Genomic DNA, 24,365 nt, shown 5'->3' with positions numbered 1-24,365 from the left:
GTTAACTATATTGGAATTAAAACTAAAAACTTAATTAAAGAAATATCTGTTATGGTGTTGGTATAAGGAAGAATTGATCCAGTATTTATAAAAAGCCTGATTCAGTACCTAGCATGAAATTAATGTTTAATAACAAGTAATAAATATTATTTTGCTTACTATGTGAGGAGAAACAATTTTATATACTTAATGCAAATTATCTCATTTAATCTATGGAAGTTTATGGTGCCGTTATTCCCATTTAACAGATGAGGAAACTGAAACATAAAGGATTAAATAGTTGTGTTTAAGAGGTTATTGTAGCAATCCACTGCGTTTTGCAAGAACCATAATAGAATTTTCTAAGATTTTGCTAATATTTTCATCCATCCATTTGTCTACCCGTCCATCATCCTTTGCTCACAAGCATTTACTGAGTGCCAGCTATGCACCAAGCATTTTTTGGCACCTGAAATTTTGCCACTGTTGAAGTTCTCCCTCACAGAACAGTATAGCACAAACCTTATTCCTCTATATAATAACCTTTTGTATTTTTAAAGAAGATTTATTTATTTTAGAGAGAGAGAGAGCATGTGCATGCATGTGTGGTGGGGGAGGAGCAGAGGGAGAGGGAAAGGGAGCCTTAAGTAGACTCTACACTGAACATGGGGTCCAACACGGGATTTGATCTCATGACCCTGAGATCATGACATGAGCTGAAACCAAGACTCTGGCGCTCAACAGATTGCATTGCCACCCAGGTGTCCCAATAACCTTTTGAGTTTTTAAATAGAACTATTAAAGTGTCTGGTAGAGAAAGTGTGGCTCAAAGAAGAAAATGAGTGGAAATTAACTCTACATAGAACTATTTCTTACCGTGCTCAATCATTTCATCTTTGTAATTTCATTTGGTCCTCTTGATATGAAAAAATAGGTAGTGTTAATCTCATTTCAAAGACTGATAGTTCTTAGGTCAGTTTCCCCAGGAAAGAGACTCAGACAGATATTTAAGTGCAGGTTATTTACTTGGGAATGCTCCTAGGAACAAAACCTCTAAAGCAATGAAGGGACAAGATGGGTAGAGGGAGATTTTGAACCATGATACAATTGTGACAGAGGCTTCATTTAATCCCCTAGGGGCTTTCTGGAACTGAGATGGTTTATTAGACATATTCTGCATGAAGTAAGAGGGTCCAGCCTTTGGACTTCCAGTGTGCATTCATTGTATGTGGGCTATCTCTTGGTAAGGGGAATAATCTGCATAACCGTCTATGTCTGGGAGGAATTCCACAGGAATGATGGCTGTGAACCATCAGCAGACAATACCAGCCAGCAGTGTCGTGGTCTTCAACACGTGGTGTTGGGATCTTGGATCTTGGCCGCGTGTAACAGTATCCCCTGTACTCATGGTGAGAGAAACTAAGAGATTTGTCCACGTTCAATAGTAAGTGTCAGCTCTTCTTTGCACTCAAATGCCTGTGTTCTCTCTACTAATGTGTGAACAAAACTGAAATTTTGAGTTCAGTAGGACTAAACCAGGATCATGTAGCTGCAGGAAAAAAAACTAAAAATGGACTTGGACTGAATTATTAGAATAGCCAAAAATAGTCTGAGGAACAAGCCCAAGAAAAAAATATCATTGACGAGGACTGCTTGAAGGAACCTGCAGTGTTTTGACCAAATAATGAGGACAATGTGTCAGCTGAATTCAGATATTCCAGTGGCCTCCCTCTGAAGAGGTATTAGAAGCATAGAATCATATACTTTCTGAGTCAGAAGGAAGTTCAGAGACGATCTAATTAATTTTTATCCCAAGTCTTCTCTTCTTGGTCAGTGAGTGTTCATCTTCTTTATGGAAACTTTTGGAGACAAGAAACTCATGAGTTCCTTGTCAGAATAGCTCTAATCCTCAGAAAGTTTTCCTTTACATTGAACCAAGGCTGTTTCATTGCAAATATCACTCACTGGACTTGTTCTCTTCTATAAATTTAATACTCCTAGTACCTATGCTAAGTGACAGTCCCTAAAATATTTGAAACTGCTTCTTCCACCCTGTTAAACTAATGACTGTCTCCAGGTTATCTCCAAGCTTTGTTTTCTCTGACCCTTCTCCAATACCTGCATTCCTATGGCTTATCATGTTAAATAGGAAGTCTCCTGGAGCAGTAGAGAATGAGCAGAATATACTACTTTAAAATTTCATTTGGATATATCACCTTGCAAATCATTTAAATTAGATTAAGAAAATCTAAGGGCTGGGGCGCCTGGGTGGCACAGCGGTTAGGCGTGTGCCTTCGGCTCGGGGCGTGATCCCGGCGTTCTGGGACCGAGTCCCACATCAGGCTCCTCCACTGGGAGCCTGCTTCTTCCTCTCCCACTCCCCCTGCTTGTGTTCCCTCTCTCGCTGGCTGTCTCTATCTCTGTCAAATAAATAAATAAAATCTTAAAAAAAAAAGAAAAAAGAAAATCTAAGGGCTATTTGATGTCCTAATTCCATTATTTCCATTGTTCTCCCATAAATAAGATATAAAGAGTCTTTCCTCCTTTTTTTAAAAAGTTGGTATTTACATGCTAGCCCGAAATTTTTAAAAAATACTTCCCTTCTCTCTCAATTTACCATCACATTACTAAAGGCTTATTTACCTGAGTTCTTTCCACACAGTACATCATGTTCTGCTTTCAACAACAACAACAACAACAACAATAGCAACAAAATTACAAGTCATACTATAAGGCAAAAAACATAGTTTGAAGGTAAAGAACAAGCCTCAGAACCAGACTCAGATATGGCAGGGATGATGGAATTGTCAGACTATAAATTTAAAACAATTGTGATTAATACACTGAGTTCTATTGGAAAAAACTGGACAAGATACAAGAACAAATGGGTAATGTAAGCAGAGGGGTGGAACTTCTAAGAAAGAATAAAGAAATACTAAAAAATGCTGTGACAGAAATGAAGAATGCCTTTCATGGGCTCATTATTAGACTGGGAACACCTAAGGAAAGAATCTCTGAGTTTGAGGATGTATCATTGGAAACTTCCAAAATTGAAAAGCGAAGGGAAAAAAGCCTGAAAAAAATTAAACAGAGTATCTAAGAACTGTGGGACAACTACAAAGAGTGGAACATATGCATAATGTGAACTAGGAGGAGAAGAAAGACAGAAAGAAATGAAAATAATATTTGAAGCAATAATAACCAAGAATTTACCAGATTGATATCAGGCACTGTTATGGACCAACTTATGTCCTTCTCCAAGTTTATATGATGCAGCACTAACCTAATGTGATAGAGCCTATAATCAAGTAAACAAAGGTTAAGAGAGGTCATGAGGGCGGGGACATAACCTGATGGGACGGGTGTCCTTGTAAGAGAGGGAGAGACACTAGAGATCCTATCTTTCTTTCTTCATTCCTGCACAGAGAAGAGTCTATATGAGAGAAAGCAGCCCTCTACAGGGTGGGAATAGAGGCCTCACCAGAAAGCAACCCTGATGGCACCTTGATCTTGGAATTCTAGCATCAGAAATGTGAGAAAACAAATCTTTCTTGTTTGAGCTACCCAGTCTATGTATTTTGTTGCAACAGCCTGAACAGACTAATACAAACACCAAACCACAGATTCAGGAAACTCAGAGAATATCAGGAAGAATAAATGCCCAAAAAAAAAAAAATTGCACGTAGGCATATCATATACAAACTGTAGAAAATCAACGATGAAGGAAAAATCTTGAAAAAGCCCAAGGTGGGTGGGTGGGGGCATCTTACCCATAGAGGAGCAAAGATAAGAATTACATTCAACTTCTTTTTAGAAACCATGTGAGCATGAAGAGAATGGAGTGAAATATTTAAAGTGTTGAGAGAAAAACCCTACCAACTAGAATTCTGCATTCTGAGAAATTAATTCTTCAATGGTGAAGGAGGAAGACTTTTTCAGACAAACATTGAGAGGATTTGTTACCAGTAGACTTGCCTTGCAAGAAATGTAAAGAGAAGTTCTTTGGAAAGAAGAAAAATAGTATAGGTCGGGAACTTGGATCTATATAAAGGAAGAAAGAACATTAGAAGAGGAATATATGAAGGTAATTAAACATTTTTCACATTCTTATTTGATTCAACAGATAATAGTTTGTTCAAAATATTAAGAGCAGTGAAGTATTTGATTATACATGTATATATTTACATATGTTTATATATAAGAGAGATGAGTGACAATACAAGGAGTAGGAGAAAATAATTAGGACTATTTTGTTATTATAAATTACAAAGACTACCCATGAAGTAGTATAGTGTTATTTGAAATGGACTGGATTAGTTGTAAATGTATATTAGAAACTCTAGGGCAAACATTAAAAAAAGGAAAAAATAAGTATAACTTATATGCTAAGAAAGGAGAGAAAATGGAATCTTACAAAAAGCTCATTTAAACCACAAATGGCAGAAAAGTAGTGGAAGACAAAAATAGGAACAAAAAAACAAGGATAATGAATAGAAACAATTACAAATATGGTAGATATTAATTCAAATATATCTCAAATCACCTTAAAAATCAATGTTTTAAATATGCACATTAAAGGAAAAAGATTGTAAGAATGGATCAAAAAACAAAATATTTGGAGATTAAGAAATGCATTTCTTTTTTTTTTTTTTAAAGATTTTATTTATTTATTTGACAGACAGCCAGCAAGAGAGGGAACACAAGCAGGGGAAGTGGGAGAGGAAGAAGAAGGCTCCTAGCGGAGGAGCCTGATGTGGGGCTCGATCCCAGAATGCTGGGATCATGCCCTGAGCCGAAGGCAGACGCTTAACGACTGTGCCATCCAGGCACCCCAAGCAATGCATTTCTAAAGAACAAATGGCTCAAAGAAGAAATTTTAAGAGAAATTAAAAATTTTTTTTGATCTAAATAAAAATGAGAGTATAACATGAAAATTTGTGGGATACAGTGAAAAGTGCTTAGAGAGAAATTTATAGCATTATATGCATATATGATAAAATAAGTCTACCAAACTTTTAAGGAAGAAATGATCCCAATTCTCTACAATCTTTTCCAGATGATAGAAATGGAGAAAATATGTCCAAAGTCATTCTATTAGGCCAGCATTAGTCTAATGCCAAACTAGACAAAACATTACAAGAAAAGAAAACCTTAGACCAAAATCTTTCATGAACATAGATGCAAAAATTCTCAACAAAATATTAGCAGATTTAGGGGCGCCTGGGTAGTGCAGTCGTTAAGCGTCTGCCTTCGGCTCAGGGCGTGATCCCGGCGTTGCGGGATCGAGTCCCACATTGGGCTCCTGGGCTGGGAGCCTGCTTCTTCCTCTCCCTCTCCCCCTCTGTGTTCCCTCTCTCGCTGGCTGTCTCTCTGTCACATAAATAAATAAAATCTTAAAAAAAAATAGCAGATTTAATCCAACAATGTAAAAAGAATTATACACAATGACCAAGTGGGATTTATTCCAGTATGCAAGTCTAGTCCAACATTTGGAAAATCACATCACATTAATAGACTAAAAACGAAAAGTCATATGACCATATCAATAAGATGCAGGAAAAGCATTTAATAAAATCCAACACCTATTCATGATAAAAACTCTTAGAAAACTAGGACTAGAGAAAAATTTTATCAGCTTAATAAAGAATGTCTCCAAAAAACATACAGATAATATTATATTTAATAGTAAGCAACTTTAAACTTTTCCAGTAAGGTCAGGTGCAAGGCATGAATGTTCCCTCTCAGCACCCTTTTTCAACATAGTACTGGAAGTTCTAGCTAATGCACTAAGATAAGAAAAGGAAATAAAAGGTATACAGTTTGGGAAGAAAGATATAAAAGTGTCTTTGCTCTCAGATAACATGATCATATATGTAGAAAATTTAAAAGAATCAAGAGAAAAATCTATCCTGGAACTAATAAGTGATTATAGCAAGGTTGCAAGATACAAGGTTAATATGCGAAATTCGATTGCAAAATTCGTCAGCAATGAACAAGCAGATCACATTACTATTTATATTCGCACCCCTTAAAATGAAATACTATGGTATAAATCTAACAAGCAAAATATGTATAAGATCTACAGAAAAAAAACGCAAAACTTTGGTGAATGAAATCACAGGTGAACTAAATAAATGAAGAGATAGTCCATGTATATAGATAGGAAGACTCCATATTGTAAAAATACCAGTTCTTCCAAACTTGATCTATAGATTCAATGCAATCCCAAACAAAATCCTAGAAAGTTATTTTGTGGACATCAATAAACTGATTCCGAAATATCTGTGAAGAGGCAAAAGCCCAGAAGAGCCAACACAATACTGAAATAGAAGAACAAAGATGGAAGACTGACGCTACCCAATGTCAAGACTCACTATAAAGTTACAGTAATCAAGGCAGTGTGGTATTGGCAAAAGAACAGACAAATAGATCAATGGAACAGAATAGAAAGCACAGGAATAGACCCACATAAATATAGTCAACTCATCCTCACAAAGGAGTTAAGGCAATACAATGGAGCAAAGATAGTCTTTTCAACAAATGATGCTGGAACAACTGGAAATCCACTTGCAAAAGAGTGAATCTAGACTCAGACTTTACACCCTTCACAAAACTTAACTCAAAATGGATCATAGATCTAAATACAAAATGCAAAACTATAAAACTTCTAGAAGACAACATTGGCGAAGACCTAGATGACCTTGAATATGGTGATGCCATTTTAGGTACAACATCAAAGGCACAATCCACAGAAGAAATAATTGATTAACTGAACTCCATTAAAATTAAAAACCTCTTCTCTGGAAAAGACAATATCAAGAGAATAAGAAAATAAGCCACAGACTGGGGGAAAATATTTACAGAAGACACATTTCTCAAGGACTGTTATCCGAAATATACAAAGAACTCTTAAAACTCAACAATATGAAAACAAAAACCTGATTAACAATAGGTCAAAGATCTTAACAAACCTCCCATCAAAGAAGATACACAGATGGCAAATAAGCACAAGAAAAATTGCTCAGCATTTCTAAGCATTAAGGAAATGCCTTATGTTGGGCTATTTTCAAAAAAGAGAACAAAATTACAAGTGTTGGTGAAGACGTGGAGAAATTAGAACTTTATGCATTGCTGTTGGCAGCATAAAATGGTATAGCTGCTGTGCAAAATGGTATGGCAGTTCCTCAAACAATTAAACACAGAATGTCATATGATTCATCAATTCCACTTCTGGGTATATACCTAAGAGAATTGGAAGAAGGGACCGGAACAAATATTTGTCCACTCATGTTCATAGCCGCATTATCCACAATCGCCAAAACATGGAAGCAAGTGAAGCGTCCATTGATGGGTGAATGGATGAACAAAAAGCAATAGCTACATGCTGTATAATACAACTCAGCCTTGAAAAGACAGGAAATTCTAACACGCTACACGGATGCATCTTGAAGACAGCGTGCTGAGGGAAATAAGCCAGTTACTAAAAGATAACTATTGTACAATTCCACTGATGTAAGGTACCTAGCGTAGTCAGAATCATAGAAACAGAGAGTAGAGTGGGGGTCTCTAGGAGCTGGGGAGAGGGGAAGATTGGGGATTAGTGTTTCACTGGCACAGCGGTTCAGTTTTTGGAAGATTAGAATGTTCTGGAGATAGATGTTGTTAATGGCCATGCAGTGCATAGAAATCTGTTTCATGCTACAGAATTATATACTTAAGATGGTGAATTCTATGAGGTATATTTTACCACAGTAAAAATAAATGAGAGGCTTTTCTATCCAGAGATAGAGGAGAAGAGAAAAATGGTATCCAGTCACACACACAGGCACAGGCGTGGAACTGAAGGCTTAAAAAAAATCCTAGAGATGTGAAATTAAAAATCTGAAGATCTCATCAATAACACTGTATGGACACACCCAATAAGCAGGATGAACAGGTGAAGGTATGTCCATGTTCTGGGACTGAAAGGGACACTATTGCAAATGCCAGTTGTTTTTTATAAATTTTTATTATTTTATTTTTAAAAATTATTTTAGTTTTTTGCCAGCTCTTTAAACAAATATTTTTTTTTTGTATTAACTTTCGTGTTGAATGAAATTCTATTCCAAATGCCAGCAAAGTGAACCCAACGTTCATCTGAAAAGAAAAAAATAAATAAAGCAACAGTCAAGAAAATGTTGAAAAGGAAACAGAAGTGGTTGGGGATTTACTCCGCCCACCAGTGACGATCGTATGGTGCTTCGAACAATTACGATAAGGAAAATAGTGTTTCTCTGATGCATAAGGTGGAAGCTGGAAGAGAAACACAGGAGATCACACAGAAAAATGTCCTTAATACACAGCGAAATCTGTATATAGGAAGCAATGAAAGAAAGCACAAAATATGAACAGAAATTATCTGTAGTTTGTAGATTGCCCACGACTTTCATATTCATTTGCAGATTTGTATTTTATAAGTTTTCAGCAGTGATTGGTGTGGATTTTGAAATCAAGCAAGGGCATTCATTTTCAAAAAAGAACAGACAAAGAATCCTGCCAGCCCCAGGAGAGCATGAGTATGCTTTTTGGAAAGGCCCCGCATCAGTCTGGCCGGCCCTGAGCAGCTCCGCGCTGCTCTCCCAATGCTCTTCCTCCCACAGTCCACTTGATGTGTGGGCAGAAGCAGAATAAAATGCTGATCTTGAGGAAACGCTGTGAGATACTATCGGGGAGAAGCTAAGAAGTAATTTTGAATGAAGACTGGAAGGATTTGTCAACAAACTGGAGGGAATCCAGAGAAGACCTGGGGCTGAGGCTGGCCTTGCAACCAGAGATGAAAAGAAAGTGTGTTTAACTTGGCGAGACTCTAAGTAGAGACTTAAAAACAGCATTGGAGCCCAATCAAACCGCCATTAACAACTGCCAGGCAGATCCCCGTCCTAAGTGACCCTGAAAGGTCAAGACAGGCTCTTAAAATTTCCAGTGCTTTTTAGTTCAACCTGAGGTTAGAGACCATATCTTCCGCAGCAGACACTGCTCTTGCATGCGTGCCAGGAGCCTGTCTTCCACGTGCATTGAGGAGGCAAGCATGTGGACAGAAAGTGGGTCTCCAGGGGCAGCTGCAAAGAGTCCCCATGACAGAAGGTGCTGACAGGGCTGGGATGGGCCAGGGGCTTTCCCCCCGGAATTGCAGGACGTAAAGCTCTAACACAACGGTTGTCTCTTCCTGGACTTCACTTTTCCAGCTTGTTTTTGTGTTTACATGGGGACGCAACAAAGGGATGCTTAGTGTTTGATGGAAAAAGAGAAGCAGAGCTACATGGAGAAAGTCAGGCCAAGGGAGCTGTGAGAGAGACCCAGGGAGGCACCCAGAAGGAGAGAAATGAGATGGGATAGAAGCTGCAGCCCCAAAGAGACAACAGGAAGCCAGGAAGGAAGGAAGGAAGGTCAGAGAGGGCATGGTGATCTGTCCTGAGGTCCCAAGCAGTTGGAGATCTGGAGCCATCAGAGCTGCTCAGAACGCTGAAAGGAGAACAGAGACCTGTCGCCACACAGCCCTGTTTATTTGTAATATGGAGTTGTATTTTGGTAACAGAAAGGAAAAGAAGCAAGAGGAAATTTCGAATGGAGCTAGGGAACTCTGCATTGGGTCTGGAGAGACTCTCCGAGAAGGGCTGTGCCCAGTGGCCGGTGGCTGGGCTAGGGCTTGTCTCCTTCCGATTTGGGGAATTCGTTATCTGGTTGCTTCACTCTGAGGCACTTAAACCCTGCCAGAGAGCACGCGCTCTGGAAGCTCTGTAAATGTAGACGGAAACTCCTCAACCTTGCCTCATACTCAGAGATGATGTAAGACTCCAAGTCTGATGGGCCCATGATCTGGACTTCTCCAGCGCGGCACAAAGGCACGTATTCACAGTTCGTCTTGCTTCATTCTTGTCTCGCTTGTTTGGGACCATGTCACTAAGTAAAAAAATTCAGTATTTTTATATATCATTTTATGGTTTGATTACAACACAAAAATCGCAAAAAAATAAATAAAATAAAATGAGGTACAGAAGTCTCTTGAGGAAGAAGGTTAAAGATCCCCAAACTTACTTGGATTCATTTTTTACTTAAGTGGCAATAGTTACATTGCACTTGGAAATAATGCCATTTCAAAATGAAAGACAGGGGCTGTGCAAGAACACAACATGTGTTGTCATAGGGACATACGGATTGCTGATGGTGACTCTAGGCATGATAACACCTATGCTCTCTTTGGAGATGCCCACATCTGAAGACCGGCGGAATTATTTGCTTGCTTTTGGGAGTCAGTTCTGGTTTTAAGCATGATTCCTTTGAATGAGTTGCCTTTAGGGATACATTTGCAATTAAATAAATATCCCCATATTGGGGGTGTGTACTCGGTTATAAGGGAGCAATTCCCCTAAACATTTGGGTACTTCTCCTGTAGACTAAGGCATCTCACAGGGTTTCTCTGGGCACAGTGCTCAAAAGAGGAAAGGCACAGAGAAGCCAAGGTTAGACTAAATGCATCTGCACATCAGAATCACCTGGAAACATTTAAGAAATACAGTCTCGGGATTTACCCCAGGACCCTTAAGTAGGAACTTTGTAATGAGATGTAGGAATCTGTATTTTTTTTTTAATTAATTTATTTGACACAGAGAGAGAGAGAGAGCCAGCGAGAGAGGGAACACAGGGCGGGGGAGTGGGAGAGGAAGAAGCAGGCTCCCAGTGGAGGAGCCTGATGCGGGGCTCAATCCCAGGACTCTGGGCTCACGCCCTGAGCTGAAGGCAGCTGCTTAATGACTGAGCCACCCAGGCGCCCCCGTATTTTTGAAACCTTTTTTATGTCTGGACCCACACATGGACAGTGGGCTGAAGCATCTTCTCTTTCCTACCTCTACTTGCTGGGTATATTCTAAGTATGATTGCCAGTGAGAATTTCCTCAGTCAGAGCTCATCATGTCTTTCTTTGGCAACGGAAATGACGTCTTCCATACGGAGCTGGATGATTTCTCCTGACATTTGGATCACCAGATCTCTCTAATAACTCTGGAATTTACACAGCTGGCTGTCCACTAGCTACAGTGTGGAGGGTTGCTTGAACAAAGATGCCACGTTGATTCTCTTGGCGCTTTTCACCAGGTCAGCCTCCATGCGGCGAATTCACATGCAATTATGTCCCTTTTTTCAGGTGAACATTATTCTAAATATTTATAAAACATGGCACTTCAGCAACTCCCCTGAGGCCACCAGCCAGTCCGTTTTCATGGCAGCTATTTGTGACATGAAAACACATTTGTTCATGTTTCTTTAGTAAATTTATGTGAGGGTGTCCTTGGGTGTTCGGCGGCAGGACAGGAACATGGAAGAAGGGAAGAAAAAGAATGGGGGAGAGGGCTGGGGGGGGTGGAAATTGTAAATGATGCTCTTTGTCAGTGGGCCTAACTTTGGGTTGGGGCTCAGACTGCAGGCTGGAAGTGGTGGAAAGATGGCCATTGACTCATTGTCACCAACTCTGAGTAAGACTTTTGACCTTTTGGTGTCTTAGTGAATGAACCCACATGGAAAGAAGCAGTGGGAAAACGTAACATGATCAAGCTGGCCATGAGGTCTCCTAGGTAAATACATGATGATATTGGAATTGAGAGTGCTGGTGACCTTCTGTGGCTTCTTTGGTCTGGGGACTTATAATTGCTGCAGCAGACAGCCCTGTCATTTTGCTTTGTGGGGAGGAGGAGGGAGCCTTTGATGTGTAACTCTGGGATCACTGTGGGAGCTAAGAAAAGAGTAGTCATCTGGCCTCCGCCCATAGCTCCAGTTCTCTCCAGAACAAGTGGCAGAGAGGCTCCTATGTAATCAGTTTCTTTAAAAAGTCAATGTGATTGTACCCATTTTAAGTGTGCAATTGGAGGAATTTTGAGGCACACATACACCTGTGTAACTACTGCCACACTCAAGAGATAGAATCTGCTCTTCACCATCCCCCCAAGTCTCCTTGTGCCCTTCCCAGGAACTCTCCCCCTGCTGCCAGCTCCTGGCAACCACTAATGTGCTTTTCATCACTATATGTTACATGGGTCTTTTCTAGAATTTTGTATAGATGCAACCATGTAGTACATATCCTTTGATGCCTGAGTTCTTTAACTCAGCTTAATGATTGTGACATTCATTCATGTGGCATTTCATCGTAGGACTGTCCCGCCATGTGTTTATCCAGTCACCTGTCCACAGACATTTGAGTTATTTCTGGTTTGAGGTTGTTGTGAATGCAGCTAGTCTGAACACTGGTGCATAGGTCTTTGCGTGGGCATAGGTGGAGAGCTGGGGAAGGTACAGTTGAGTCATGCAATCAGTGGTTAACTGTAGAAGGGCCTGGCAGTTTTTCAAAGAAAGTGTGCTATTTCATATCCCCGCCGGTAGGGTCTGAGCCTTCCAATTTCTCCATGTTTTCTCCAGCACTTGTTATCGTCTGTCTTTCCATTATAGCCAGGTGAGACAATGGGCTCTGGGATCTCATCAGAGTTTTACTTTGCATTTCCCTGATGACTAAGGTTGTGGAGCATTGTTTCGCATGCTTATTGCCCCTTGGTTTTAGAAACAGAACTTTTATTAATAAGAAAGAGTTGTCTACTATGTGACATCCGTGGCCCCTTCCACGTCAGCAGAGAAGATGAAGTTCTGATTCAACTGGTAAACATATTTTTTCGGTAAAATCAATACACTCAGATCTGCTCTGGTTGGTCCATTCCACACTGTCCCCAACATTGAGGTGGCTCTTATCCTCACGATAATAATCCCAGCCTCCTGTAGTAGCTTCCAAGAAGCACCAACCACATTCCCTCTTTTTTTGGACTGAAGCCTTCATTTCCCAAATGCCAGGCATGTTGCTGGCTGACAGATCACAATGAAGTCCGTGGCCCGGAACTGCCCTGGCTGGCAGGATCTGCCTTATCCTGGAGGAAATATTTGAAGGCCCATGCCAGCTTCAAGCTTCCTGTGGGATCAGTTGAAAGAGAGGCTGCAAATGCATTGGAGTTCACCTTTTCTCTTTGCCCCATCCTGCTTCTGCCTGCATGCAAATCTATTGTCTCAGTGTGTTTTCCTAGGTGTATTAGCTTCCTGTGGCTGCAATAACATGGTACCACCAACCGGGTGGCTTAAAGCAACAGAAATGTATTCTCTGAGAGTTCAGAAGGTCAGAAGTCCAAAGTCAAGGTGTTGGCAGAGTTGGTTCCTTCTGGAGGCTCAGGGCCAACCCTTCCATGACTCTTTTCTACCTTCTGGTGTTTGCCAGCAATCCTTGGCTGTGGACATATCACTCCAATCTCTGCCTGTCCTCACATCACCTTCTCCTCTGCATGTTTTTAAAAGGACAATCGTCATTGGATTTGGGGTTAGGATTTACCACCAAGGTAAACCATAATGATCTCCTCTCAAGAACCTGAACTTCATTACTTCTGTAAAGACACTTTTCCCAAATAAAATCATATTAATAGGGTTTGGGCAGACATATCTTTTGGTGAGGGGCCACTATTCGGCCAACTACACTGGGAGTCTGACCTAGAGCAGTTGCTGACAGGGGGCTAGCAAACATATTTTAATGTTCCCACATTTGGAAGAGGGATCCACCACCAGCTGGTTAGCAATGGGCGAGTGGAGCATGCAGTAGCGGGGCAATCAATGCTTAAACTTCTGGTGGTGAACTGGGTTGGGAAGGAAATGCACTGGCAGGTGCCTCCAAAATTCAAGGAAAGTGGTAAGGAGTGTGGAACGGATATTCTATTGTGACAACAGAGCAAAAGGCTAAGAGTGATTAATCTCCAAATTAAAATGAAACGTGAAAACCATAGAACCTCACCGACAGCATAAAAGGACTCATCTTCTAAGGGACACCTGGGCGGCTCAGTCGGTGAAGCATCTGCCTTCAGCTCAGGTCATGAACCTGGAGTTCCCAGATGGAGCCCCAAATCAGGCTCCCTGCTCAGCGGGGAATCTGCTTCTCCCTCTGCCCCTCCCCCTGCTCATGCTCTTTCTCGCTCTCAAATAAATAAATAAATAAATAAATAAATAAATAAGTAAGTAAGTAAGTAAATAAATAAAATCTTTAGGCAGAGCCCTGTTTGAGAAGGACCGGGCCCCTGGGGTTGGGATGCACTCAAAATCTGGAATTATCTCAGACTTTCTTGACACTTAGGGCCTACAGAAATGACCACTTGTCCCTATAAAAGCCTAGTCCTTCTCCCCTTGCTTAAAGGTAATGTGAGGTTTTGTCTAAAACATCCTACCCCCTTCCTTTAGGATCTGCCCCATATCCCTTCCTGGCCACCAGACCAACCACTGGGCTAATGTCACAATGTAATAAGGCTGCATCCTTATTAAAAAGGAACATCCTTTCTGCTAAAGGAAGCAAGGGACTATATCTCCATAGAGCTGCAAGACGGACCAGCCGGAAGCTGGGGAGGGGGTGTACATAGAAGGATGCTGAAGATGTTTGCTCAAAAGGGGTGCAGCTTACGTTTGGATAAGACGAGAGTTTCTCAATGTAGAAGTACTCTCTTGTGATGCAGGAGCTTTGCCCCAGCAAGGGTCCTAAGAAGCAGTACTAACACATTGCTACGATGGCTTCTGAGGCTTGAAGATAGCAATAGCCACAGCAAGTGAAGTAGAAACCATGAGCCTTTTGTCACCTACATGGACAAAAAGGTCAAAAAGTTCAGAGAAATGGACATACTGGAGTAAGGCCAGAAAATTCAGCTACCCATTCTGTTCCTCAAGACAACTTGAAGTTCATTCCCCAAAGCGATAAGGAGCATGCCAGGGAGAACTGTACAATATCACTAGAAAGTTCCAGAGGCCATGCTGTTACAGAATGATAGTGGGATCTTGAAATAATAAGAGGACAGTTGGTGGGGCTTAACTGTAGAAGCAAAGTGGCTGCTTGCGTTTTCTCATGACATGGCACTGGCCTTCCTACAGAACGTGGGAGAGGGGAGGGAGAGTATGCCAAGGGGAGGCTACCCTTTTAAAGACCTGGTCTCAGCTGTCACTGACACAACAGACTATTTGTCGGAAGGGAGTCACCATTACTGGTCCACATTCAAGGGGAGGGGACGGTGGGTCCACCTTTTGAAGGGATGAATGTTAAAACACTTGTGAACGTCTTCTTATTATTGTAACTCAAAAATCTGTGGGTTTAGAAGTCGTAGTTCTAGTTGTAGGAACATTTTCACTAGAAGGCATGAAGCTGTAAGCTACAGCGGCTGCCCAGTCTCTGTCGGCCCTTGCATCAGTAGACCAGAAGGCAAGGGAAGGAATTGGCAACCTGGCCCAGGAAAATTAGCCTGGTTATGGGGTGAGAAGGGGCTGTTGTTACTAAGTGGGGGTAGGAATAAACACATGACCCACTGGGCCATTTCTTCATAGTCTCCTACCCAATTTTGTCAGTCAATGCACAAGGTTAGCAACTGTGGCCGTACGGTCTGAAAAATACCACCCAGGTAAAGTTACCTAGAGTAGGAAGGTGCTAGCTGAGGGTCAGAAGAATCTAGAATAGCTATAGGGGAGGGAGAGGATGAGCCCCAGTGCAGGTCCTGAGACCAGATACTGAAGCGAGATTGTCTTCCATCCCATGGAAATTTGTGTATAATTCTCTCTGGAAAAGCATCCACTTAGGATTCTGCAAGACCTTTATTCAGTTGGGGTCCACTTATCACATGAAGGAAGTGCCCCTGGGTCACACAGAGGTGGGCTGTGGTGGCTGCGGGGTGCATCCCAGACACACAGCCCCTCCTGGACGGAGGCCTTCCTTCCTCCAGCTGCTGGAGTGTTGCCTGCCTTGGCTGGCAGCCAAGTCTCTCTAGGAACGGCTCTTGGCTGACAGAGCAGACTTGCTTGCAGCTATTACCTTCCTCTCGGGACAACCCACATGTAATGACTGGTCTGATGCGAAGGTACGAAGCCTGGCCCCTTGCTTCAGTTGGGGGCATCTCTGAAGGGCCCCCACAGCTCCAGAGCTCCCTGGGGAATCCTCTGCATCCTTGCCACAGCTCCGCTGCAGTTTCCCTTCTTCCCTTCACTTCTCTACAGCTGTTGCTGTCCCCGGACTACCCCCCGTAGGTCTCTGTCCACTCACATGAATCTTAGTTCCTGTTTCCCAGAGAACCTCACTGATGACACCACTGTTAACATAGGGGTCCCTGTGCTGTGCTGTCGCTTTGCATAGATCATCTCTCCAAACGTACTCAAGAGGTCTATGACACAGCTACTACCAGTATCCACATTGTACAGATGCGAAATCAGAAATCAGCTGCCCAAGTTCAAAGACAGAGTAAATGGTAGTCAGCTTTAAACTCAGATCTGTCTCTGGAGCCTGAATTCTTGGAGTCTACCTTTGAAGTTCTCTTCTTTTGTGGTCCTGAGACTCTGATATTATGTAGCATAAGTATTTTGTCATAGTCTGGGATGCATCTCCTAAATGACGTTATAGATGTAACTGATGTATGGGTTAGCTTTGCCTCAGTAACAAACAAGCCTAAAAACTCAGTGGTTATAAAAAATACATTCGTTTCTTGTTCCCATTACATGTCGGCAGCTCTGCGTGGTCCGTCATGGCTTTCCTTGGCACATCTTCTCATTCCAGGACCAATCCTAAAGTTTCAGCCCTTATTTGAGTATGTCCTTCTTATGGCAGAGGGAAAAGGGAAGCGCACTCATGGAAACTTGGAATGGGCAACGTTGTATCTGCTCACAAAAGCACAGTAGTCTTCAAGCCCAGAGCAAGTGACAGTGATGTGTCCTTTGTTTACAGGCAGAGAAGAGTGAGTATGAACAATAATGCAGCTGCAAGATTGCAATCTTTAGCAGATATCCATGTCAGGGCTACGGCAAATCGGTAATTCATCTCCACCAGTTAATTTACATTCAGAAATCACTTGCGTAAGGCATCCCGGAATGCACAGTAAAGGAAGATTCCAAGTGTGCAGGAGAAGGAAAGGCTCTGTGGTGGCAAAGGGACACGGCAAAGAGAAGCGTGTGGCAGTTCTACTAGACTGGACTTTGTGAGTTTGCAGGATTCTTGTTCTCCAGGTTGGGGACCTCCTCCACCCAGCCAGTGTTCAGAGGTGTCCAGGAAGGCAGGACGCCTGGGTTTGCCATCATAGAAGAATGCAAAGACGCATCGTCAAGTTTTTTATTTTCCAAGAGGTTTTTGGTTTTATATTGGTGATGTGAAAATAGTGATTTGGAAATACCTTTTCCCCCCTGTGCTTTGCTTTCTGTCAAATTCGGTACCACCGAGACCCAGTGAACGGTGCTTGGTGAACTGCCAAACTAAACACATCCCAGCCAAGTGCCTAATAATGGAAACAAACATGTGGTGGGAAAGCGTCTTCTGGATGTTTTGTGGAAATAAGCTCCTGATGAGTCTGCAAAAACAATTATTTCTTCTTCGTTCCTTAAATCTCAATAAATTAGATTAAATCCACTAGGTTTCTTTTGTTGTAAGCTGCAGATTTCAATTCCAAATGGTTCGTTTTGACGAGTCATTTCAAGGAGTTAAAAAAAAAAGTTTGTATCTTTCACAGGGAAGCTCCTATGTTATAAGGAAGTTCCAAAAGATGGGAACTTTTTTTTTTTTCCAAAATACATAAAGACTGGCTTTGTATTTATTTAATTGGATTTATATCTGTGGTATTAACATTATACAAAATTTAACAATTATTAGTTTAAATAGTACTTTTAATTGACTAGTGCATTTAAAAAATAACCCACCCTCTTTACCATAACAACTGTAGGGATCTGGAGGAAAGCTAGTGACCTTTGCCAATTCTCTATTCATTTGACTAATATTGATCCTGTCATCAGTTTACAGAAATGAGTGTCCAATTCCACATGCACAGCCATATCCGTCTATACTGATGCATACACTGACTCAGACAGCTCTTCCTTCCTTGGGAGATTTGAATTTGTAATTATTTACATGAATATCATTTGCATTTGGGCTTTGAGAGAACCAGGAGGATTCTTCATGCCAACCAGCGCCTTTTTCTCTCTGTAGATACAAGTGTCCGTTTTATAATCCTCTATGAACTGGCCAGAAATACAATTATTTTGAAATTAATTAAAATCAAGCAATTACTTTTTCAGAAACCTGTCATGAGGCCAAAATGTTAGCCTTCTGACTTAAAAATTAAAAAAAAATAATAATAATTTTAAAAAGTAATTTCCTGGAGACTACTTTTTAAAAGATAATGGTCAGAAGACATGAATTTCCAAAGTTTTGCAAGCTTGGTAACTGGCAAGGGGGAATCCTCTCCACTGGACAGACTTCTCTTTTCACTTCTCTGCTGTCACTGGGACACCAGCTGCTCTCAGGGGAGGGTGAGGCCAGCGCTTTGGAGCTGTGCGGAGTTTTCATTCATGCCCCACATCCCATGCAGAGTCATGGCAGATGATTCATTTTCATTAGGACCTCATTGCTCAGACAGTCTACCTGGGAAGTCATAAGACATTTGCTGGTGAAAATATCGCCTAGGTCAATATTCACATGCAAAGTTCAAAGAAAAAACAGTTCAAATCTGGGTGAAGATGAGTCAGATTCAGAACAAATTGGTAATTTATGAGTTTCTAAGGAAATTTTTTAAGGTAAAAAGAGCCAGTGACAAGGAAATATCACCTTGATCTTGTTTGCTAAAATTTCACAGAGTGCCTCTTCTTAAATATTCCAAATTGCATGATGCTTGAATAATACTTGTACTCTTAGTTTTATTTGAGAGACTCAGCTTTACCCTTTCTTTTCCCCTAATGATAGAAATTGATTCAATTTTTTTCAGTCCCTATTCATCATTTATTCACTCATGAGATCTTTGTTGATTTTCTACTTCTATCAGGCCATGGGGATTCAGTAATAAATTTTCAGACTTAAGAACTGCATCACTAAAACAGATTTTGGTTGCAAGAAGTGCTAGTGAAAAAGTAAACAGTGATATTGGAGGGAGTAAGTAATTGGAATAGGGGAGGCTGTGTTATAGGATGACCATAAAACACGGGAAGGAGACAGCCAGACAGAGAGCCCAGGGGAGGGCATACCAGGTGGAGAGAACCAGGTGGGCATGCTCTGAGATGGTCAAGAGCTTGGCATGTTCTGGGAAGAGAATGGATCCAATTGGGCTTAAATGTAGGGAGTGAGCTGAGACTTAGATTCTATTCTGAATGCAATAGGACACCCCCGAGGGGTTTAGGTAGGGGGTGATGAGATCCAAATTTCACTAAAGTACAGTCGTGACATGAAAAGACAACCTCACACCTGTCAGGATAGCTAAAATCAACAACACAAGAAACAATATGGCGTTGGCGAGGATATGGAGGACAAGGAAGCTTCCTGCACTGTTGATGGAAATGTAAACTGGTTCAGCCACTGTGGAAAACATTTGGAGTTTGCTCAGAAAGTTAAAAGTAGAACTAGCCTACAATTCAGCAATTATACTACTGGGTATTTACCCAAAGAATACAAAAATACTAAATCAAAGGAATACATGCACCCCAGTGTGTATAGCAGCATTATCCACAATAGCCAAATTATGGAAGAAGCTGGAATATCCATCGACGGATGAATGGATGAAGAAGATGCAGTATATATACACACAGTATATTCTGTGTATACACACTCACACACACACGTGCGCACACTCAGTGGACTATTACTGAGCCATAAAAAGAATGAAATCTTGCCCTTTGCAACAATGTGGTTGGAGCTAAAGAGTATTATGCAAAGTGAAGTAAGGCAGAGAAAGAGAAATACAATATACTTTCACTCATATGTGGAATTTAAGAAATACAACAAATAATCCTAGGGAAAAAGAGAGAGAGAAAGAGAGGCAAACCAAGAAACAGACTCTTAACTAGAAAGAACAAACTGGAAAGTACCAGAGTGGAGGGGGGAGGGGGGACTGGTAAAATAGGTGATGAGGGTTAAGAAGTGCATCTGTGATGAGCACTGGGTGTTTATATAAGTGTTGAATCACTAAACCGTACACCTGAAACTAATGTCACACTGTAAGTTAACTGACCAGAATTTAAATAAAAACATAAAAAATGAAAGCTAGGAAAAAACAAAAAACAAAACACACACAGAAAAACCCTGAAAAACAAACCACATCCCTGAAATCATTGGTCTTCCACTTGCTGCAATTTTCTCCTTTGTATCAGAGAACTTCTAGAGACCCGCATACATGGTCCTAAGTTTCCAGTTCTCAGAGTCTGCTCTCTTCCAACGCTCACTAAAATCCCCTCGATCACATTCTGGCTTCATCCTTCCTGGCTTAAGATGCTCTTGCCGTTGGCCTGATCGTACACTTCCCGGAAGGAGCTGTTACCCTTTCATTTTTTCCTAATATCAGCTCTGTGATTGGCTTTACCGGTGCTCCTTTGCTACCTTCCATCAGTGCCCACAACCAAGATGAAGCACATATATTCCTTCTACTTGTGTTCAAGCGTGTGACGGTATGAGGAGAGGGTACGGCTGGCTGGCCTGGGAGCCAGCCCCGGGTGGAGAAATAGAGTAGAGTAGTACGGCGCCAAGGGTCGAAGCAATCTGTCCATAGCAGATACTTCGAAGGCACAGACTTTCCAGACTGGAGGAGAGGTAGAACCCAAGAGTACCCGTTTGACTTTTTGCAATTCCAAGACTGCTTTTGAGGATACTCTCAGTGTAACTATTAAGACTTCTAATCAAAACTGTATCTGAGAAACAGTTCGTTGTTATTATGATTATGATTATGATTATTTTTAGGTTCCTGGAGGAGAGCAGGGGAGGGATTTGTAGGTAGTGCTAATAGATGTGCTCAGAAATGTCACACAGGATGTAGGTGGTCAGTGATGGTGATGTCATGGATTTCCACCTGGGAAAATGGAACTCCAAGGAAAAAATATCTGTCGGATTTGGTGGAAGTTCTGGGAAGTCATTGCATTTTGGAGGGTGGAGAGCAATTCTGTGGCTTGCTGTTCCTCTCAGCGGAGGGAATCTGTCTATAGTGTCCATCCACTCATCATGAATTTAGTCCTGGGGTTGACTAGACTAGGGCTGCCCTGCTTGGCAAACCTCTCCACCCTTCTAAGGGAAGATATAATTGTAGCAGGGGGAAACTCTGTGATTCTCTCTAGACTTGGAAAAACACAAAGAAAAGGAAAAACACGACCAAAAGGTATTTTGGTTAGAGTTGCCTTAGGAAAAATTATTACAGGGAATTCGTGGAAAAACATTGCTTTCCAATTTCAGAACTACTCAAAATATTGGATGGCTAAATATAAAACACCGTTCACAGGCTTGCAGGTCCTGGGGACTGGCTAAAAGTCTCTTTCTTTTTAACTTTTCATCTCCCATCAGCCTTATAAGCTTAACCAAAGATAATTTCCAAACAAGAATCTTCATTGTTCTCCTAGCACCAGTTCTTACTTAATTTGAAAAACATGCTTGGTGTTAATGAAATTTCCCTCTGAAAAATAATGGCTGAAATGAAAAAAGGAATGTTTCATGGCTTGAAAGAACTCACAAATGCATCTTTCAGGAAATGTTTTATAAAGTCTGTGAAAATCAAAGGAACATTTCAATCACCCAGTGTTCCTGGCATGAACTATAGAGTAAATAACTCCAAGAATTTTGTATGGTGGACTGGAAGAGCTTGCTCTTCGTGCCCCTCAAGAAGATCTTATCAGCAGAAGGGAACTGAGATTGTAAAGTAAAACTTCTCAACTCTAAGAGGTGTGAGGCTTGAAATTTACTTCTAGGTAGAATTATTAAAATGTATTCTTCGATGATATAACTTTTCTTTAATCTTTTAATCTTTTCTCCCTAAAACAATGAACAACAACAAAAATGTAAAGAAAAAAAGTGGGGAGGGATGCTGTGATTGTTCAATCTTTCTCTTCCTCCCTTTCTTGCTTTACATGGATGTATAGCTGATTCACCTTATCTGTGGTAGGTATTATTCTATAAAGTCACTGAGAGTGCTGAATTAGCAAATGCGGAGGCATTGTTCCCAGGAGAAATGTAAGGGTCATCCCTACAAGCTGCTGGCCACCATGTTTTCATCAATAGATCAATAAAGCCTGGTTTTAAGTGTGTTTCTGTTTAAAGACGCCATATTCGATCTATGTTACTGATTCATTAACATTGAACTCCTGGCCAATAGTACTGTAACTCATGACTGAATGAAGTTTATTTAACACGTATTTGGAAAATAAAAATTCAGAATGCTATCACATAGGTTTTATGAAATATGCTGGCACTTGGCATAGGCAGGTCCTCAGGACTCCTTGAATTCCAATAAATCTGTAGCTTTTTGTAGGCTGGTCAAGTCCCCAGGCTGGTCTTGTCTAATACAGATCCCTTTACTTGGAAATTCTTCAGTGCCCAGAAGTTGGTTAGGATCCTGCTTTCTGGGAATTATTTGAACTCAATTAGGCCTAGAACTTAGATTATTCTCCTTTGAGAAAGATACAAAAAATGGGAATTTCCCCTTCCTACAAGGATCATTATGAAGAATCAAGCCATGTACTCAGTTGTGAGGTGTTGATGTAGGCTGCTGAACTTACACCTCCTGTAATGTTCTGATTTCCATGAGGTCAGAAGACATTTCCTAGTTCATAATAGCATATATGGGTAGTTTGAGGAACTAGAAATCTAGAGATGGAAGATTCAGGAAAAACTCTTTCTGTTTTGACTAAGGTCAGTTCTGCTTGCTCCCTCCCACCCCAATTATAATTTCCATGAACAATTTTCCTCCTCTTCACTCAAAAGGGAACAACACTTGGCCTTCTTGACAGTGACTCAAAATGAAATAAAATAAAAATGTGTAGCCGATTTCATGTAATCAAGCAGAAGGTCTTTTCAGGTGAATGTATTTTACCTGAAATGGATTTCTAAGAGAAGTAAGCCCGGAAGACGTAGGATGGTCTGGCTGGTATAAATTACTGGACGTCTGTGTTGTGTTTTCCTTGTTGGCCCAATGATGATAATGATAACTCTTCTCCCTGATTTATGGTAAAGATTCTACACTCAAACATGCTATCTTGAAGAGGCTGTAAGCCGCCAGAGGAGCCACATGGCTTCTTGACCTAGAGAACATCATTCATATGCTGAGGTGCTGGAAGGACAGCTTGCCCTGAATTGATTCGTAACAAGAGTTACCCTAGACCTCATAAGTTTTTGGTAGCCATTGCTTTCCCACTAACCCCTGATTCATTTGCCCTTGGCTTGTGCAAGGCAAACTCCTCAATACCCTTTCAACGGTTTGCCCAGTTGTTACAGGAAGTCTGTGGAGATGAAATTTTGTGAACTAGCTGACAGTTGCCGCATACTTTTTCAATCAGGGCCCTTTCATTGATCTCTACTGCTTCTAAAATCACTTAGTGTTGGCACCTAAACACTCAAAACACCCCTTGGGCTCCTGGGCTTTGGAGAATCATAGCTTCTCATATGTACCTTTTCCCCATTTCTTCTATAAATAAAGCCTCAGAAGCATCAACTCCTCCTCCTTTCCCTGCAAGGAAGCTTTTCACACAGTTTCTTTCTCAAGTATGTAGATGCCAAGGGCTACCAACCCTTCTATAGTTGCCTCAACTTGTGGGAATCCTAATGGTGGTTACAAATGTTCTCAGAATGAAGCCCCTCCTTTAGGTGTAAAGTTAATGTAGATAAAATCATTTCCCTCCTCTACTGTCAGTGGCTGTCCAAGGAAGAAGACATCAGGACATCTGTCTCCCATGTTCTGAGACATTAGGTATCAGTGTAGTTTGAAATGGTTTCTGAATGGTTTTCTTCTACAGAGCATAGAGCAGATAATGGAAATTCCATTATCCATGGAATTTTCAATACCCTAAAAATTTCACCCCACCAAAAATAAAAAACAAAAACCAGAAATATATCTTTCTATTGTGAATACAGGGTTTACACATAAGATCATAATGAGTTTCTAGTCATAATATTAATAAACTTAAAACCCAGATCCTAAGGAGAGGAAGACTTGATGACATAAAAGTAGCAAAACTCAAGTTTGATTTCTAGATAGATTTTTTTCCATATCATTTTTGATTTCTGTAGACTTACGTAAGTCAGAGGTTATATAGCAGAGATGTTTTGGTGAAAAAGAGGAAAACTTTAGCTTGTCTCTTGGGTCCTGCTGAAGCCCTGGCGTTCTAACCTTGGTGACAGGTGACGGTTGCACCCGCCCACGGCAAAGTGAGTGGCAGCAATTGCCCTGTTTATTAGTACAATACTTTCCGCACTCCTGGCTTCTCAGCACCTCTGAGGACTGGACTAGAAGCAGAGAAAATAAGTTGGAAGGATCTAAGGGCTCTCACTGTGAGTACTCGACCTAACTTTGTAGGAGAGGTTGTACTCA

This window comes from Ursus maritimus, unplaced genomic scaffold (assembly GCF_017311325.1).
Source record: "Ursus maritimus isolate PB19 unplaced genomic scaffold, ASM1731132v1 scaffold_3, whole genome shotgun sequence".
NCBI lineage: Eukaryota > Metazoa > Chordata > Mammalia > Carnivora > Ursidae > Ursus > Ursus maritimus.
This window is presented reverse-complemented; position numbering follows the sequence as displayed.